The sequence below is a fragment of the Scyliorhinus canicula genome, chromosome 9 (genome assembly GCF_902713615.1).
Source record: "Scyliorhinus canicula chromosome 9, sScyCan1.1, whole genome shotgun sequence".
Lineage (NCBI taxonomy): Eukaryota > Metazoa > Chordata > Chondrichthyes > Carcharhiniformes > Scyliorhinidae > Scyliorhinus > Scyliorhinus canicula.
This window is the reverse complement of record NC_052154.1, coordinates 73,887,978-73,901,012: the sequence shown is the minus strand read 5'-3', so window position 1 is coordinate 73,901,012 and position 13,035 is coordinate 73,887,978. Positions and strand designations below refer to the sequence as shown.

Below are 13,035 nucleotides of genomic sequence, written 5' to 3'. Positions count from 1 at the left end.
GGTGCCGGATTCACCCTCAGGAGGCTGACAAGCTGCAGCCACATATACACACTTCACTCCCCACACACACCATCCCAGCCAATAAGATGGCAGCAAGATGCACAGCCCTGAATCCAAGGGTGGGAAGAGGCTGCCAACTGCTGCCATTCGCTACACCATGGCGCAGGTGACAGAGGAGGTCAGCACCTTGGAAAATACTGTCCAGACCGGTCAGCCGTGCCGGACAAAACTGCACAACCTCCTCTGGATGGCCAGAGTGAGTAGACAGCACTGTGCCCCTGGCACCAACCCCTGCCAACACACCCGTAACACCAGTGGTTTTGTGACAACACCACGAGAAGTCAATGTGGCTTTTGGGGTGTTCCACAGGGGGTCTGTACAGGTCGGAGCCACCGGACGGGTGACAGGGTTTCTGGATAGGTTGTCCTTCCTGAGAGTGGTGAAGGAGAGTAGGGAGGAGATGGAGGCCCCACCCAGTTTGGATGAGCTGCTGAGGGCGATTGGGTTGATGCAGAAGAATAAGGCACCGGACCCTGATGGGTATCCCATTGAATATTACAAACAATTCTCAGACCAACTAGTACCAGTAATGGTATATGTTCGACGATGCTCAAGGTTACTTGCCAGATATGCCTACACAAGCCTCCATTTCCCTTATTTTAAAGAAAGATAAGGATCCCATGAAGTGTAGTTGTTACAGGGCCATTTTGCTGCTAAATATGGATGCCAAGGTACTGGCTAAGGTGCTGGCTTTGCAGTTCGAGCCATGTGTCCCAGATATAATGGCAGAAGACCAGACGGGATTTGTGAAGAGAAGGCAGCTGTCCTCTAACATATAAATGTTGTCCTCTCGCCTTCTTCGGCTTCCATAAGACCATAAGACATAGGAGTGGAAGTAAGGCCATTCGGCCCATCGAGTCCACTCCGCCATTCAATCATGGCTGATGGGCATTTGAACTCCACCTACCAGCATTCTCCCCGTAGCCCTTAATTCCTCGCGACATCAAGAATTTATCTATCTCTGCCTTGAAGCCATTTAGCGTCCCGGCCTCCACTGCACTCCGCGGCAATGAATTCCACAGGCCCACCACTCTCTGGCTGAAGAAATGTCTCCGCATTTCTGTTCTGAATTTACCCCCTCTAATTCTAAGGCTGTGCCCACGGGTCCTCGTCTCCTCGACTAACGGAAACAGTTTCTTTGCGTCCACCCTTTCTAAGCCATGTATTATCTTGTAAGTTTCTATTAGATCTCCCCTTAACCTTCTAAACTCCAATGAATACAATCCCAGGATCCTCAGCCGTTCATCATATGTTAGACCCGCCATTCCAGGGATCATCCGTGTGAATCTCCGCTGGACACGCTCCAGTGCCAGTATGTCCTTCCTGAGATGTGGGGCCCAAAACTGGACACAGTACTCCAAATGGGGCCTAACCAGAGCCTTATAAAGGCTCAGTAGCACATCGCTGCTTTTATATTCCAACCCTCTTGAGATAAATGACAACATTGCATTCGCTTTCTTAATCACAGATTCAACCTGCATGTTTACCTTTAGGGAATCCTCGACTAGCACTCCCAGATCCCTTTGTACTTTGGCATTATGAATTTTCTCACTATTTAGAAAGTAGTCTATGCTTGGATTCTTTTTTCCAAAGTGCAAGACCTCACATTTTCTCACGTTGAATTGCATCAGCCATTTCCTGCACCACTCTCCCAAACTGTCTAGATCCTTCTGCAGCCTCTCCAAGAATTTAGAAATCTCATCCTTAACGATCGATTCTAGAATTTTATCAACAACCGAGGTTAGGCTAATTGGCCTATAATTTTCCATCTTTTGTCTTGATCCTTTCTTGAACAAGGGGGTTACAACAGCGATCTTCCAATCGTTCGGGACTTTCCCTGACTCCAGTGATTTTTGAAAGATCTCAACCAACACTTCTGCTATTTCTTCAGCCACCTCCCTCAGAACTCTAGGGTGTAGCCCATCGGGGCCAGGAGATTTGTCAATTTGAAGACCTTTTAGCTTTTTTAGCACCATCTCTTTTGTAATGGCAACCATACTCAACTTAGTCCCCTGACCCTCTATAATTTTTGGGATATTACTCATGTCTTCCACTGTGAAGACAGACGCAAAGTACTTATTAAGTTCTCCAGCCATTTCCTCGTCTCCCATCACTAGCCTTCCGGAATCAGTTTGAATTGGCCCAATGTCTACTTTGGCCTGTCGTTTGTTTCTTATGTATTGAAATAAACTTTTACTATCATTTCTTATATTACTGGCTAGCCTGCCTTCATATTTGATCCTCTCCTTCCTTAATTGTCTCTTTGTTAACCTCTGTTTGTTTTTGTAGCCTTCCCAATCTTCTGATTTCCCAGTGCTTTTGGCCACTTTATAGGATCTCTCTTTTTCTTTGATACATTTCCTGACCTCCTTTGTCAGCCATGGCTGTCTAATCCCTCCCCGGATAATCTTTCTTTTCTTGGGGATGAACCTCTGTACAGTGTCCTCAATTATGCATACAAGCTCCTGCCATTTTTGCTCTGCTGTCTTCCCCACTAGGGTCTGCTTCCAGTCGATTTTTGCCAGTTCCTCTCTCATGCCCTCGTAATTACCTTTATTTAACTGTAACACCATTACATCCGATTTGCCTTCTCTCTTTCAAACTGCAGACTGAACTCAACCATATTATGATCACTGCTTCCTAAGTGTTCCCTTACTTTAAGATATTTTATAAAGTCTGGTTCATTACATAGCACTAGGTCCAGAATAGCCTGCTCCCTTGTGGGCTCCATGACAAGCTGTTCCAAAAAGCCATCTTGTAAGCGTTCCATGAATTCCTTTTCTTTGGATCCTCTGGCTACGTTATTTACCCAATCCACCTGCATATTGAAGTCCCCCATGATCACCGTGACCTTGCCTTTCTGACATGCCTTTTCTATTTCCCGGTACATGTTGCGCCCCTGGTCCTGACCACTGTTAGGAGGTCTGTACATAACTCCCATTATGGTTTTTTTGCCTTTGTGGTTTCTCAATTCTACCCACACAGACTCCACATCATCCGACCCTATGTCGTTTAGTGCCATAGATTTAATTTTGTTCTTAACTAACAAGGCAACCCCACCCCCTCGGCCCACCTCCCTGTCTTTTCGATAGGTTGTATATCCTTGGATGTTTAACTGCCAGTCCTGAACCCCCTGCAGCCATGTCTCTGTGATGCCTACCACATCATAATCATTCACGATGATCTGTGCCATTAGTTCGTCTACTTTGTTACAAATGCTACGAGCATTCAGGTAAAGTGCCTTAATGCTAACTTTCTTATCATTACAGATATTGGAAGTCCTAAGATGTCCAAAGTTATCCTTCCTTTTTGTTGAATTCCTAGTCTGCCTCAAGCTTAAATCCACCTGCCTACATGTTATCCTCCTGCGTATCTTGCCATTTAACTCCATGCTCCCTGTCGCTTTCACTTTCCCTTCCCCCCAACTCAGAAGTTTAAAGTCCTACTGACCACCCTATTTATCCTCTTCGCTAGAACACTGGTTCCAGATCGGTTCAGGTGGAGACCGTCCCAACGGTACAGATCCCCCCGGTTCCAAAACTGATGCCAATGTCCCATGAAGTGGAATCCCTCTTTCCCACACCAATCCCTTAGCCACGTGTTTACTTCCCTAATTTTCTTGTCCCTATGCCAATTGGCACGTGGCTCGGGCAGTAATCCGGAGATTATGACCTTTGAGGACCTGTATATCAATTTTCTTCCTCGTGCTTGATAGTCCCCGAACAGGTCCTCCACCCTAGCTTTACCTATGTTGTTAGTCCCAACGTGGACCACAACAACTGGATCCTCCCCCTCCCGCTCCAATATCCTTTCAAGCCGGTCAGAGATGTCCCGCACCCTGGCACCGGGCAGGCAACACACCATGCGAGACTCCCGATCCGGCTTGCATAGGATACTATCTGTCCCCCTAATTATAGAATCCCCTATAACAACTACTTGTCTTTTTACTCCCCCCTCTTGAATGGCCTTCTGCACCATGGTACCGTGGTCAGCTGGCTCATCCTGTCCAGAGCCCTTTTCCTCATCCATACAGGGAGCAAGAGTCTCATACCTGTTGGACAAGGTCAAGGGCTGAGGCTCCTGCACTCCTGAACTCAGGTTCCCCCTGCCTGCCTCACTAACAGTCACACTCTGAAGTCCCTGATCACTCACTGAATGTGAATTACTTAATCTCCCAGGTGTGACTGCCTCCTGAAACAAAGTGTCCAGGTAACTCTCCCCCTCCTGGATGTGCCGCAGTGTTTGAAGCTCAGATTCCAGATCATCAACTCTGAGCCGGAGTTCTTCCAGCAACCAACACTTGCTGCAGATGTGGTCATTGCCATTCACAAGGGGAACAGCCAGCTCCCACATCATACAGCTACAGCACATCACCTGCCCAGCCATCTCTGATTAGTTAATTAATTTATTACTTTGTATAAATTTCAGTTTAAAAAAAAACAAACTTGGATACCTCTGCTATAGTCTTTTTCAACGTAGTTCTGGTTAACAAATAAGAAAAAGAAAAATAATAATGTATTAAGGCACTCACCTGCTCACCCCAATGGGTCTTATTATTAGATTAGAGGAGGCGGGTGGGTGGGAGACACTACACGTGTCATGTCTCGGGTGCTTGACTTCCGTCGAACACCTTGGGTCACTGATGCAGGTGCACCTTCAACCTACGCTGACCGCACTGCACGTATGCAAATCTCCCCGGAACAGCCAATCAGAAGCTCTGCTCTGCTGCCCCCTGCTGGATGCTTGACTTCCGTCGAACACCTTGGGTCACTGATGCAGGTGCACCTGCAACCTACGCTGACCGCACTGCACGTATGCAAATCTCCCCGGAACAGCCAATCAGAAGTTCTGCTCTGCTGCCCCCTGCTGGATGCTTGAATTCCGTCGAACACCTTGGGTCACTGATGCAGGTGCACCTTCAACCTACGCTGACCGCACTGCACGTATGCAAATCTCCCCGGAACAGCCAATCAGAAGCTCTGCTCTGCTGCCCCCTGCTGGATGCTTGACTTCCGTCGAACACCTTGGGTCACTGATGCAGGTGCACCTTCAACCTACGCTGACCGCACTGCACGTATGCAAATCTCCCCGGAACAGCCAATGAGAAGCTCTGCTCTGCTGCCCCCTGCTAGATGCTTGACTTCCGTCGAACACCTTGGGTCACTGATGCAGGTGCACCTTCAACCTACGCTGACCGCACTGCACGTATGCAAATCTCCCCGGAACAGCCAATCAGAAGCTCTGCTCTGCTGCCCCCTGCTGGATCCATGTCGGAGGTGATTATAGGTGGGCAGGGCAGCAGGGTAACATGGTGGTTAGCATAAATGCTTCACAGCTCCAGGGTCCCGGGTTCGATTCCCGGTTGGGTCACTGTCTGTGTGGAGTCTGCACGTCCTCCCCCTGTGTGCGTGGGTTTCCTCCGGGTGCTCCGGTTTCCTCCCACAGTCCAAAGATGTGCGGGTTAGGTGGATTGGCCATGCTAAATTGCCCGTAGTGTCCTAATAAAAGTAAGGTTAAGGGGGGGGGGGGGTTGTTGGGTTACGGGTATAGGGTGGATACGTGGGTTTGAGATGGGTAATCATGGCTCGGCACAACATTGAGGGCCGAAGGGCCTGTTCTGTGCTGTACTGTTCTATGTTCTATAGCTATGGATGCAGAGGAAGCATTCAACAGAGTGGAGTGGAGGTACCTCATTGAGGTACTTGGGAGGTATGGGTTCAGGTAGAAATTTATTTTAGGGGTGCAGCTGCTGTACACAAACCCTGTGGCACCAATGCGACAAGATTGGGATACGTTCCTCTGAGCAGGGGTACAGAACAGGGAGCCCACTGTCGCTCCTCCTTTTTGCTCTTGCAACAGAACCTCTGGTGATGGCACTGAGGGCTACTGGGAGATAGAAGCAGATTGATTTGGGGGGGGAGGGAACATAGGGGGCGGGATTCTCTGACCCTCCATGCCGAAATCGCACTCACCGGAGAATCACCGTCAATCGCGTGCGATCGACGCGGCGCCAGTCAACGGCCCCCGTGGTGATTCTCTCCACATGACGGACCAAGTGCCCGTCAAGTCTCGCTGGCGTCGCTCGCGTATGGTCCCACCTGGCGGGACCTCGGAGTTCTAGCTGTGGGGGCCATCGTGGTGGGGATGGCGGGTGGGGGGGATCAACGGTACTTAAACGCCGTGTGGCGAGCGATGCATTTACGCCATTTTCAGGGTGCCGGAGCATCCCGTTTGGAGTCAAACCGGCGCTACCGCAATTTTGGCATCGGAGGCTATTCTCCGCCCAATCACGTTTCGCTATTTCAGCGTCGGCAAATGGAGAATTCCGCCCCATGTGCTTGCACTAACCTTGCTTTTGATACATTTTTATTACTCAATGTATTGTGGCACAATGGTCACAAGGAAAGTGTTTTTTGAAGCAATATTAGCTTTGTACAGCAATTATCATATTGTTATCTGAAACCTTGACTTTGGCTTTGAGGATATTCCATTTTCTGTCTCAGTACTGAATTTAAAAATTATACTGCATCAATTTTTAAGGGTCCCAAATAAATCAATGAAGTAATCAGTAAATCAATAAATCTGTAATCTATCAACACAAAATGTGTGAGGGGGAGCAATCAAACAACAACTCCCAAAAATAAATTTACCCCCTTCAGCGACACAAAACAGTCATAACAACCAACTTTTGCAGATTTAACCTTTCCATCCCTCACCATCCCTCCGTCCTCCCCCAACTTATGGTTCTGTGGTAGTATGACTAGAGGTACTACGGTACCTGGGAATGTGAGCTGCTATTGGTGGAGAAGGCTCGCTGCCCATTTCCCAAGTGTTGCTTTGCCATTGGTCAAGATGAAGGTAGCTCCGACCACGAGGCGGAGTATAAGAACCCGTGTTTCCCAGCAGCCATCGTTCTTTCTGTACTCAAGCTGCTGGGCACATTTCTTGTAGATTAAAGCCTTCGTTTCGGACTACTCCTTCGTTCCTGTGGTTATTGATCGCGCATCAATTTAATCTACAAGATTTTAAAGGATGGAGCTCCGCATCAAACCGGAGTGACTACGACTCAGCCCCCACGCAGCTAATGCAACAGCCACATTCAAGCACTGGCTGGCTTGTTTCAACAGCTACCTTAGTACGGCGGAAAACGTACCGACGAGGGAGCAGAGGCTACACATCCTCAACTCGTGCCTCGGCACCGCCATCTACACGCTCATCAAGGACAAGACCGACTATGACGCAGCCATGGAACTGCTCAAAGGACACATCATCCGGCCGGTAAATCAAGTTTACGCTTGGCACTTACTGGTCACGAGGCAGCAGATCCCTGGTGAGTCGTTGGACGATTTTTACCGTGCTCTCCTCGTACTGAGGAGGAACTGCGGCTGCCCACAAGTGTCGGCTAGTGACCACACTGAGCTCCTCATCCAAGACGCGTTTGTTACAGGCATGCAGTCCCCACAGATCCACCAGAGACTATTTGAAAGGGAAACCTTGAGCCTCACGGTGGCACGGTCCCTCGCTACCTCCCTAGATGTCACGAACAGAAACGCCCGCTCATACACTCCTGACCGCGTGGCGGCCCACTGGGCAGCGTGGAATTCAGCCCCTCTCTTCCCCCACGAACTCGGACTCCCCCCAGGCCTGCGCCGCAGGACGCCCTGAAAAACCCGCTGGGCCCCTTGCAAGGGCTGGGGGAAGAAACGCCACTTTTTGACCATCTGCCAGGCCAAGGCGGTTGCTGCTGTCCCGGGCAGCGACCGCGGGACCCCCCCTCCTCTCTCTCCAAGGGCCCCGTGCGGCCGCAAACCTCGCTGCCCCCATCCCCCCCCCCCACCATGTGCGACCGATGGGTGCCGCCATCTTTGATCGGCTCCGAGGACCCCGCGGGTGACTACGCACCGCCCGATGATGACTCCGACTATCTGCCACGACTCGCTTCAGTCACTCTGGACCAGTCTCGACCCCGCACCCTCTCTATGGCAACAACAAAGGTCCTGCTCAACGGGCACGAAACGACCTGCCTACTGGACTCCGGGAGCACAGAGAGTTTTGTACACCCTACCAGGTAAGACGCTACCCTGGCCTCTGGCTCCCATTTAGTGGAGATCACCAGGTTCTGTATAGCGGACCTCACGGTCCAGGGGAGGGAGTTTAAAAATTACAGACTCTACGTCCTCCCCCACCTCTGCGGAGCCGCACTCTTGGGTTAGACTTCCAGTGTAACCTCCAGAACCTAACATTTAAATTTGGCGGCCCTATGCCTCCCCTCACAGTCTGCAGCCTCACGACCCTCAAGGTCGATCCTCCGTCCTTGTTTGCAAACCTCACTCCGGAATGCAAACCTGTCGCCACCAGCAGCAGACGGCACAGTGCCCAGGACCGGATCTTCATCAGGTCCGATGTCCAACGGCTTATGAAGGAACGGGTCATCGAGGCTAGTAACAGCCCCTGGCGAGCAAAGTTCTGGTGGTAAAGACCGGGGAGAAGAATAGGATGGTCATAGACTACAGTCAGACCATCAACAGGTTTACGCAGCTGGGTACCCTCTCCCCCGTATATCCAATCTGGTCAACAGGATCGCACAGGAAAGGTCTTCTCCATGGTGGACCTCAAGTCCGCCAACCACCAACTGCCCATCCGCGCGAGCTATTGCAAGTACACTGCGTTTGAAGCGGACGGGCGGCTCTACCACTTTTTAAGGGTTCCCTTTGGTGTCACAAACGGGGTCTCGGTCTTCCAAAGAGAGATGGACCGAATGGTCGACCGATGCGGCTTACGGGCAACTTCCCCGTATCTCGATAATGTCACCATCTGCGGCCACGATCAGTAGGACCACAACACCAATCTCCGCAAATTCCTCCAACCGCAAAACTCCTGAATTTGACTTACAAGGACAATTGTGTTTCCCCCTCCCCCACTGACCCAAGGCCCTGAAGCGCTGCCTCGGTTTTTTCTCATATTACGCCCAGCGGGTCCCCAACTACGCCGACAAAGCCCGTCCCATCATCCAAACAGCCACGTTCCCCCTGTCGACAGAGTCCCGCCAGGCCTTCAGCCGCATCAAAGCGGATATCGCAAAGGCCACGATGCGCGCTATCGACGGGTCCCTCCCCTTCCAGGTTGAGAGCGAAGCATCCGACGTAGCTCTGGCGGACACCCTCAACCAAACGGGCAGACCTGTAACCTTCTTTTCCCGTACCCTCCATGCTTCCGAAATCCGCCACTCCTCGGTCAAGAAGGAAGCACAGGCCATAGTAGAAGCTGTGCGACATTGGAGGCATTATCTGGCCGGCAGGAGGTTCACCCTCCTCACAGACCAACGGTCGGTGGCTTTCATGTTTGACAATGCACAGAAGGGCAAGATAAAAAACGACAAGATCTTGCGGTGGAGGATCGGGTTATCCACCTACAACTACGACACCTTGTATCGTCCTGGGAAGCTGAACGAGCTTCCCGATGCCCTGTCCCATGGCACCTGTGCCAACGCATAAGTGGACCGCCTCCGAGCCCTCCACGTGGACCTCTGCCACCCGGGGGTCACCCGCTTCTTTCATTTTGTAAAGACCCGCAACCTGCCCTACTCCATCGAGGAGGTCAGGACAGTCACTAGGAACTGCCACATCTGCGCGGAGTGCAAGCCGCATTTCTACCGCCCCGAAAAAGTGCATCTGATAAAGGCTTCCCGTCCCTTTGAACGCCTCAGCATGGACTTCAAAGGTTCCCTCCCCTCTACCAACCGCAACACGTACTTCCTCAACGTGATTGACGAGTACTCCCGATTCCTATTCGCCATCCCCTGCCCCGACATGACCACACCCACCATCATAAAAGCCCTAGACACCATTTTCTCCCTGTTCGGCTTTCCCTGCTTACATACACAGCGATAGGGGGTCCTCCTTTATGAGTGACGAACTACGTCAATTCCTGCTCAGCATGGGCATTGCCTCAAGCAGGACGACCGGTTATAACCCCCGGGGTAACGGACAGGTCAAGAGGGAGAACGGTACGGTCTGGAAGACCGTCCTGCTGGCCCTGCGGGCCAGAAATCTCCCAGTCTCCCGCTGGCAGGAGGTCCTCCCAGACGTCCTGCACTCCATGCGGTTGCTGCTTTGCACATCTACCAGTCAAACGCCTCATGAACGCCTTCTTGTCTTCCCCAGGAAGTCTTCCTCAGGGACCCCGCTCCCGACCTGGCTGGCTGCCCCCGGGCCCATCCTGCTCCGGAAACACGTGCGGGCGCACAAATCAGAGCGTTGTTCGAGAGGGTCCAGCTGTTCCACGCTAACCTGCAATACGCGTATGTGGAGTACCCCGACAGGACACAGTCTCCCTACGGGATCTGGTGCCTGTCGGATCCCCGCCATCGCCCCTGGCACCAGCCCCACCCTCTCTCCCCGGCTTCTCAACGAGCACACACCACCCCCCTACCCCCCCCCCCCCCCAAGCCGGTTCCTTTCTCAACAAGGGGTGAATGTGGTAGTATGCACATCTACCAATCAAACGCCTCATGAACACCTTCTTGTCTTCCCCAGGAAGTCTTCCTCAGGGACCCCCCTCCCGACCTAGCTGGCTGCCCCAGGCCCATCCTGCTCCGCAAACACGTGCAGTACCTGGGAGTGTGAGCTCGCTGCCCATTGGCCCAAGTGTTGCTTTCCCATTGGTCAAGATGAAGTTAGCTCCGCCCATGAGGCGGAGTATAAGAACCCGTGTTTCCCAGCAGCCATCGTTCGTTCTGTACTCAAACTGCTGGGCACACTTCTTGTAGATTAAAGCCTTCGATTCGGACTACTCCTTCGTTTCTGTGGTTATTGATCGCGCATCAGGTTCTTTATTCGCCTCCTCTGACATCTCAAAATAGTCCTCCTGGTCGCCAAAGGTTACCCAAATCTGGCCGTGTACAACTCTCCAAACTGAATCTTCCGTCTGTACAACATAGCCTTGGCCTTGTGGAATCCCACACGCCTCTTCGCCAGCTCTGCGCCAATGTCAGAGAATGATAGAATTTACAGTGCAGAAGGAGGCCCTTGGAAAGAGCACCCTACTTAAGCCCACGCCTCCACCCCATCCCCGTAACCCAGTTACCCCACCTGACCTTTTTGAACACTAAGGGGCAATTTATCATGGCCAATCCACCTAACCTGCACATCTTGGACTGTGGGAGGAAACCGGAGCACCCGGATGAAACCCACGCAGACACTGGAGAAAGTGCAGACTCCGCACAGATAGTGTCCCAAGCCAGGAATCAAACCTCAGACCCTGGAGCTGTGAAGAAACTGTGCTAACCACTGTGCTACCATGCTGTCCTAGTGTATCCTGACTCGATTACCCTCACATTCACAGACTCGCTTCGCCCTGGCTCACCTCAGGATCTTCTCCTGGTCCACGAACTTGTGCAACCTTCTAATCACCGCCCGCGGCAGATCCCCTGCTCTCGGTGTCTGTCTGAAGGGCCTGTGGGCCCAATCCATGCCTGGGGCCTTGTCCAGCACCTTCTCCTCCAATAACCCGGCCAGCATCCTCAAAACATACTTTGTGGCACTCGTTCCTTCCACACCCTCTGACAGACCCACAATCCACACATTCTGCCGTCAGGACCTGTTTTCCTGCTCCTCCACCTTCACCTGCAGAGAATTGCATAGATCCCCAGGATCCCCACCTTCACCTCCAAAGACACAGGGAGGGATTCTCTGGGAACCGGCGGGGCGGGCTGTACTGGCGCCAAGGAGTGGCATGAACCACTCCGGCATCGGGCCGCCCGGAAGGTTCGGAATCCTCCGTACCTCCGGGAGCGAGGCCGTTGCTGGAGTAGTTGGCGCTGCGCCACCCGGCGCCGAAGGGCCTCCGCCGGTGGGCGCGAATTGGCGCATGCACAGGAGCGCCAACGTGTTCAGAACAGTTGCCGTGTTTCCTGCGCATGTGCAGGGGGTTTCTTCTCCGCGCCGGCCTCTGTGAAGCTCCGTGATGGCCGGCGCAGAGAGAAAGAGTGGCCCCATGGCACAGGCCCGCCCTCAGATCGGTGGGCCCCGATCACGGGCCAGGCCACCATGGGGGCCCCCCCTTGGGCTGGATCCCCCCGCGCGCCCCCCGAGGACACCTCAGGCCGCCCTCAAAGCCAGGTCCGGCCGTAACGGTCTAATCCACGCGGGCGGGACTGGCCGCAAATGGGCGGCTGCTCGGCCCATCGGGGTCCGGAGAATAACCGGGGGTCGGGGGGGGGGGGGGGGGGGGGGACACTGCCAAAAATCTCCGCCGGAGAATTCCGCAGCCGGCGGGGGGTCGGAGAATCCCACCCACAATCCGATCGCTCTGGTTGGACACCACCTTCCCCACCTCATGTATCGTTGCCCCTTGCGCCTCGAGGCCCTTCTCCACCTGATCTATCGGCCCTCGCAGAGGTGCCACTGCTCCCTGAATCACCTTTGACCAGCCGCTGTACATTTCCTTCCTTTGCTGGTGAAATCCCTCCGTGATGAAGCTCATCAATGGCTCCATTTGAGGCTTTCCCACTGACCACGACCCTTCTCCCTCCGCCATTCTTGAAATTGATGCTTTGCCACAGGTCTCCTCCTACTCCTTAGCCAGGTCCTTCACTGTGTACTGCCAGGTCTGATAGCCAGTAGACATGCCAACCGTGGAGAGAATTTCTTCTCCTTAACCCTCCGCATAACTTTTCTGCTGAAACTGCCCAGCTAACAGGTAAAAAGTTCCAGAACCAATGCCTTTGAGCTGGAGCTGCCCTGTGTGCGACCACTCACTCCATGGCCGCCACCGGAAGTGCTCAATCCATCGTGTTCATAATCAGTGTCACTGTTGTTGGGCTGAGAAAACTCCTGATCCATCCCAATAGGGTTGTTCACACAGCTGACATGTAGCTGCGGGTGGGGGAGGTGATGTGGAGGGCTTGGGGCAAACAAGGAAGTTTGGGCTGTTCTCCAATGGTGCAGTCTTTACACTTTGTTCGTCCTCAACGAT

General features: G+C 52.7%; 1 protein-coding gene across 1 annotated transcript in view; it reads left to right on the top strand.

Annotated features, from left to right (window-relative positions):
* The window catches only part of LOC119971421 (adhesion G-protein coupled receptor G2-like), a 271,187-nt gene that overhangs the window by 119,643 nt on the left and 138,509 nt on the right, over window positions 1–13,035 (top strand). The window lies entirely within an intron of this gene.